General features: G+C 55.1%; 1 long non-coding RNA gene across 1 annotated transcript; it reads right to left on the bottom strand.

Moving 5' to 3' along the window:
- Nucleotides 1-2,244: 2,244 nt before the first annotated feature.
- On the bottom strand, nt 2,245-3,238 carry LOC148117115 (uncharacterized). The gene is made up of 2 exons (XR_015737153.1): nt 2,885-3,238; nt 2,245-2,539 (listed from the first exon to the last, which is right to left on the bottom strand). It is a non-coding gene; the product is annotated as an uncharacterized LOC148117115 (long non-coding RNA).
- Between the last annotated feature and the right edge of the window lie 3,871 nt (nt 3,239-7,109).

Raw genomic sequence — 7,109 nt, 5'->3', positions numbered from 1 at the left:
CCATGTCCTTTGCTTTGCAGAAGCTTTTCAGTGTCAGGAGGTCTCATGTATTCATTTTGTTTCTCTCAGTGTCTGTGCTACTGGGGTTATATTTAGGAAGCGGTCTCCTGTGTCAATGTGTTCAAGTGCATTTGATATTTTGATATCCATATTTTTTTATTGTGAATGAAGTCAATTATTTGAACTCTCAAATATTTTTATTGTTATTATCTGTTTGTTTATTTGTGGTTTTTCAACTTAGGGTTTCCTTGTGTATCCTTGTATGCCCTGGAACTCACTTTGTAGACAAGACTGGCCTCAGACTCACAGAGATCCATCTGCCTCTGCCTCCTAGTGCAGGGATTAAAGACATGCACTGAACACCTTTTTATTTTTTAAACAGAGTTCGTCTGTGTCATTTTGCCTGTCCTGAATCTCAGTCTGCAGAACAAGGTAGCCTTACACTCGCAGTGACCTGCCTGCCTTGGGCTCCCTGATCTCTGAGGTGTTTTATCATCTCTCAGAGTCTCTGCCTGGCTATCAATTTATCTATTAGTTTACTTATTTTTTTTGTTTGTTTGTTTTCTGAGACAGGGATTCTCTCTGGCTTTGGAGTCTGTCCTGGATTCAGACCTGGTCACTGATTTACCTGAAACAGTGAGGCCTCTTGCAGGGAATCCACAGAGCCTCTGCCCATGGCTCTCCAGTGGAATCCACTCTCTCCCTTTCCCCCAGCCCCAGCCAGGGTTGCCGGCTACATCTCAGGCAGGCATAGGTGGCGGTCACTCTGACTATCCAGGATGTGACAGGCACAGACACACAGAGAAGCAGGGAGGAGTGGTGCCCACTCTCTCACTAAATGCATGCAAGCAGGAGGAACAGTGAAAAAAATCAGAACTGCAGAGAATTTCCAGAAACCACATGGTGGGGATCTAGTGCCCTCTTCTGGTGACAGGGAATTTGGGGAATTTGGTGATCAGAGATTTGGGTTCTTGTGCTCCTGAGACCTACCCCAATGTAATACTGACATTACCCTATTAGACCCTATATATCACATATAGGCTTGCTTGATATCATACACGTGCACTGCCTGCGTTGCTGCCTGCCCACCTTGCTCTGTGACCCCTGGGAGAGAGCCTGGTACCATCAGAAGACAGAAGATGGGGTTTGGGTCTATCTCTCTCTCTGTCTGTCTGTCTGTCTGTCTGTCTGTCTGTCTCTCATCTATTCTTCCATCTATGTATGCATCTATTGATTTATGTAATAGATTTTTTGTTTGTTTGTTCTTTTTTTGTGACAGGGTTTCTCTCTAGTTTTTGAGTCAGTCCTGGAACTCGCTCTTGGAGACCAGGCCGCGTGCTGGAACTAAAGGCATGCATCATCACTTCCCGGTTAGAAGCCTTTGTAAAACGTGGGCAATTTGAGCTAAAAATTTCCTCATAGGACTGATTTTACTGTGTGCCAGGGTTAGTGTAGGGCTTTGCTTTTATTTTCTTGAGTGAATCCCCCCCCACAACACCCATCTCTTATTGTAGAGCTCTGTTTCATCTTCCATGAGCTCTGAGGGCACTTGACTTGAGTATGATACACACAGAGACTTACTATTAAGGAAAGTTTAAGGTCAAGATCCTTTCCTAACTCTGTGACCTTGCAATAGAGAAGTTTCAAAGGGTGTGCCTACAGCTCCACTGGACTTCTTTGATGGGCCTTTATCTGTTGCCTTTCCTGTAAACATTCTTGTTGGAGTTTGGAAATTGCTGATTTGAACTCGGGCAATTTCATATAATAGCTCTGACTGTCCTGGAACTCACTTTTATAGACCAGGCTGACCTTTTGGTGACATTCTATTTTTTTTTCTTCCTCTTTATTTTCTATCTGCAGTCCACCTTGGTGTAATGACTGTGCACCTGTATATTCACTGCTCTGATCCTTTCTCTCCTTCCTTCCTTCCTTCCTTCCTTCCTTCCTTCCTTCCTTCCTTCCTTCCTTCCTTTCGTATGTCTGTCCACTCCCGAAAACCCAAAAATGTCTAGCCTCCCAACGCAATTAAAAATAAGTCAATTAAAATAAATAACCTGGCATTTATAAAAGGAGGAAAGGAGGGAGGGAGGAAGGCAGGCAGGCAGTGCTGGGGGCCTGGATGATGGTTGTGAAGGGAGGAGCCCTGGCCTAGTCGTCTCCTCTGCCACGTGTGTCACCCCAGTCAGACCTCAGGAGCCTTCTCTAAAGGGTCTGAGAAGCTGCTTCCATGTTTCTGCCTCTGGGTATTTATTGATCTATTTATTTATTTTTCTGGTTTATGTGGGAGGGGAAGGGGAAGCCGAAGCCTTGTCCTACGGGCTCCATGCTGTCACTCAGTCAGTACTGTCTCGTCAACGCGCGTGTGAGGGCCCGTGTCTGTCATGCCAGCAGCACTCAGAAACTGAAAGTACAAGGATCAGGAGATCATCTTCATCGCGGTGGGAAATAGACCCTCCACCAGAAATCCATCAAACGACCTTTTAATTTTCTCCGTCCTAAGTGAAAATGTTCACAACAGATCCGCATGACCCTATTATTCCTGGAAATGAAATCCAATGGAGATATTTTAAAACACACACACAAACAAACACATTATTCCACGACTGTTTTCATTTTCTCTGACTCGGTATTTAGTCTGAGAAGTAGGTGCCGGGGGTGTGGGGAGTGGTGTGGAGAAAAAGAACTGCAAGCAAGCAAGCAGGCAAGCAAGCAGGCAAGCAAGCAAGCAAGCAAGCAAGCAAGCAAGCAAGCAAGTAAGCAGTGGCCAAGGTGAAGTCTATGTCTTTGAAAGGAGACTCGGATGGCAGGAGACTGCCTGCCATGGCCACCTCCCTCCCTCCCTCGGTCCTCGGTCTCCCTCAGTCCCTCGGTCTCTCCCTCTCACCGTGCTCTAAGTGTCGCAGCCCCTCGACTGGCCCACTTAATACTGTCACTGATCGTGGAGACGCACTCTTTGTTTCCCGTGAGCCTCCCTCCCTCCCTCCCTCTCCACGAGGGAGAGCGATTGGCCTGTTTTCCTAGCTAGCTGCCTGTGGTCTCGGTTTCTCCTTTCGTTTTCGTAGCCTGAGCGTCCGTGGCTCCTCCCGAACGTCCGTCCCGGCCAGCCCGCGTTCACCCACGTTCGGGGATGGGGTGTGGGGGAACCGACGACGGGGAGTCCCCTGCCCTGTCGTGGGTGCGTGTCACCTCCGGGCGTGAGCGTGGGAGGACACTCTGTCGCGCCAGAGAAGGCTCGCGCGCCGCGGCCGAGCGAGCGATCTCTGTCGGTCGGGTGGGTCGTCGGGCGCCACCTAGCGGTGTTGGCCGTTTTGTGCAACGCTCCTGGTCCTCGGTCGCCGACAAGGAGGGCGAAGTGGCTTTTGTGAGGCGGAAAGAGTGACGAGAGTCCCGGCTGGCGGGCGGGCGTGTCCCGCGGTCGGTGTCGTGCTTGGGGACGGTCTCTGTGTAGGAGGTTGTGCCGGAAGAGTCGCCTATGGGTGCGTCTGGGATGGAACCGAACGAAAGCCACGGCTGGGGAGGGTGCCGGGAGACTTGAGCGGGTCGACCAGAAGGCTTGAGTCGTTCGCGTCGTCCCACCGCTAGGTGTCGGGTCCGGCCAGGCCCAGGATGGGTGAAGTACCCCGGCTTTCAAAGCTGTCTTTCCCTCGCCTTTTCTCTCTAAGAGAGAGAGAGCCCTGGGTCCCCGGCGACCCGAGGCCGAGAGGGGGCGCTGGTTGATCACGGCTCTTCCCCGCCGCCCGTGCCCGGACTCGTTGGGGGTGTCGGAGCTTTTGATTATTTTCCTCCTTGTCAGAACCCTCGGTCCTCGGCGGCGGGCCTCGCCATCCTGAGGCCGAGAGGAGGCTGTGGTCCCGGCTTTCTCTCCTCCCTGGTCCGGACTCGTTGGGGGTCTCGGAGCTTTATTTATTTATTTATTTATTTATTTATTTATTTATTTATTTATTTATTTTTTCCTCGGTCCTCAGCGGTGGGCCTCGCCATCCTGAGGGCGAGAGGAGACTGTGGTCTCGACGGCTTTCTCGCCTCCCTGGTCCGTACTCGTTGGGTGGCCTCGGAGCATTTTTTTCTTTTTTTTCTTTTGTTTTTCTCCTTGCCAGAACTCTCGGTCCTCAGAGGCGGGCCTCGTCGTCTCGAGGCCGAGAGGAGGCTGCGGTCACGGCTTCTCTGTTCTCTGTTCACTGGTCCCCGGTTTCCTGTACCGTCAGGTATTTTTTTTTTCTTGCCCTGCTCCATCCCTAGCGGCTGGTCGCAGGGTCCTCGGCCGGGAGGAGGCTGGGCGCCCGGCTTTGTGGCATGTCCACCTCGCTCTCTCGGTCCTTTCACGGTCATGAGGTCGACCAGTTGTTCCTTTGAGGGTCGGTTCTCTTGTTTATGGGGACATTTTTGGGACATGTCACCCAGCCTCACTTTCAGGAGTCCCCTGTGGTCTGTGAATTGCTCCCTGTACCTGGTGTCATTCTTCTAGTGGTTGCTATCTGTCCTTATTGTACCTGCAGATAGGTGCTGACACGCTGTCCTTGAAGTGGGTGACATGAAAGGACTCTGTAGGTTGCGGTCTCTTCCGAGCCTCGCTGGGTCGTTTTTCCCGTTTAACCCAACCTACGTGGCGTGTCAGGCGTTCCCGCTTCGTGGTTGTCACCCGTGCAGTTTGGATGGTGGGACTTGCCTCCCGGTGCTCTTCCCTTACCGTCCCGGTGCTTTTTTTTTTTTTTTCTCCAAGTTTCTTTTGGGGATCAGATGGAGCTCCCGAGTCTCCACGGACTGGGTGGGTCCCCTGTGTGCCTCCCGAGTGCACTGTTTTCTCCACCCCCAGGTTATGGAGCTCCCGAGTCTCCATGAGGCCTTGTGGGGAAGGGTGAACCAGCCCGGCGTTCTGCTGCCTGCTTTTATGTGCCTCCCGAGTGCACACACCGCTTCTTCCCCGCGACCACCACCATTGTGTTTGGTTTTGAAGGTGGAGGTGTGAAGGGTTTTCTTCTTTTTTTTCCCCATCCCCAGGTTGTGGAGCTCCCGAGTCTCCATGAGGCCTTTGGGGGGCAGGGTGACCCAGCCCGGCTTTCTGCTGCTTGCTTATGTGCCTCCCGAGTGCACACCTTTTCTTCCCCCGTGGCTGGCCCACTCCACTCCGCTTTTTTTTTTTTTTTGGTTTCGGAGGTGGTGTGTGAAGGGTTTTCTTTTCTGTTTCGGAGGTGGTGTGTGAAGGGTTTTCTTTTTTGTTTCGGAGGTGGTGTGTGAAGGGTTTTCTTTTTTTTTCCTTTTGGGGATCAGCAGGCGGTGGAGCTCCCGAGTCTCCACGGACTGGGTGGGTGCCCCAGTCCCCTGTTCCCGTGTGACTCCCGAGTGCACTTTTTTTTCCCATCCCCAGGTTGTGGAGCTCCCGAGTCTCCATAAGGCCTTTGGGGGGAAGGGTGACCCAGCCCGGCTTTCTGCTGCTTGCTTATGTGCCTCCCGAGTGCACACCTTTTCTTCCACCGTGGCTGGCCCACTCCACTCCGCTTTTTTTTTTTTTTTTTTTTGGTTTCGGAGTTGGTGTGTGAAGGGTTTTCTTTTTTGTTTCGGAGGTGGTGTGTGTGTGAAGGGTTTTCTTTTTTGTTTCGGAGGTGGTGTGTGAAGGGTTTTTTTTTTTTTGGTGGCAGTCGGTCGGGTCTGTGGTGCCCTCTCTCGCTCGCTTCTCCCCGGTTCCGCTTGTCGATCGATGTGGTGCTCTCGCCCTGTGTTCATTCGGGTCGGAGGCCTAAGCCGCGCCAGGCGAGGGACGGACATTCATGGCGAATGGCGGCCGCTCTTCTCGTTCTGCCAGTGGGCCCCGCGTCTGTCCTCCCCACCTTTGACTGGTGGTGTGTGGAAGGCAGGGGTGCGGTCTCTCCGGCACGAGCCCTGTGAAAGCCCCCCCGCACTCCCCGCTGTGGTTCGTGGGGGCTCCCGTGAGGCGCGTCAGGGGCTCCGGCGTCTGCCCCCCCTCGCGCGTTTCGCTCCGCCCACCGTGTGTGGCCCGTGCGGCCCTCCTCCCTCCGAGCCGGGAGAGGGTTGGCCGATGTGTGCCGCGTCACGCGCCCTTCCCGAACGGGCTTTGTGTGCGCGCGTCTCGCTCGCGATCCTCGAGGTGCTCCTGGAGCGTTCCAGGCCGATCTTCAGAGGTGCCCGGTACTGAGCGGCGGCGGCGTTTCCCGTTTCTCCGACGTGTGTGCCCTCCCGCGCGCGGTCCGGCCTTCGGCGGTGTTCCTCTGCGAAGGTGTGTGTTCGTGTGGGGGTCGAGGCGAGCGGTAAGAAAGAGGCTCTCTGCGTCCGTCCCCCCCTCCGTGAGCGGGGGACGATGAACCGTCTCTCGCGAGCTCCTGTGAGATCGGGCGAGCGGCCCACCACGCGCTGCCTTCTCCCGTAGGCTTTTGAGCGCCGTGTGGTGGTGTTGAGCTGTCGCGGCCGGCCTTTCTGTTCTTCTCACCGTTCGAGGTGGGTTTTAATGGTAAACGATTAGAATGCCTCCCCGTCCGGTGCAGAGCCGGTGGGTGGTGCCGGAGAGGCCTGGCTCTCGGGGGACCTAGTTTGTAGTTTATGCTTTTTCTCGGTCCGGTCCCCCCTGTCCGCGTTACGCTCGAGAATGCGCCCCCGGAAGGAAAAAGATAAAGAGAAGCCCTTACCGATACCGCAGACCCCCCCGCCTCGCCACGTTCGAGATCATCGAGCGTCGTTTCCCCCGCTCTTGGGGCTGCCGCGGCCGGGGGCTCGTCGGGCCGGGTCCGTCCCGCCCGCCCTCAGCGAGAAAAGTGCCTTCTCTAGCGATCCGATGAAAGGGCGTGCTTGGGGTCTCCCGTCGGACCCGCCTTGGGTCGCCCCGGCCCGCCCCGTGACCCGCCCGATGCGCGTAGCTCTGGCCGGGTTCCCCTCGCCGCGTCCCGACTTTTGGGGGGGGAACCCGAGCGTTTGTGTGCCCGCTGCGGCCCGCGCCTCCTCGCTCCGAGTCCGGGGAGGAACCACGCGGGGCAAAAGAGAGCGTGCCGTGACGCCGGCGTGCCGTGCCGGAGCCTGGGATGTTGTTACCCGTGGTCGGGGGACGAAGGGGCCCGCGTCGTGCGCGCGCCCGAGCGCCGCGGGACCCCCCCCGGTCACCC

This window comes from Myodes glareolus, unplaced genomic scaffold (assembly GCF_982192425.1).
Source record: "Myodes glareolus unplaced genomic scaffold, mMyoGla1.1 HAP1_SCAFFOLD_51, whole genome shotgun sequence".
In the NCBI taxonomy this organism is placed as follows: domain Eukaryota; kingdom Metazoa; phylum Chordata; class Mammalia; order Rodentia; family Cricetidae; genus Myodes; species Myodes glareolus.
This window is presented reverse-complemented; position numbering and strand designations above follow the sequence as displayed.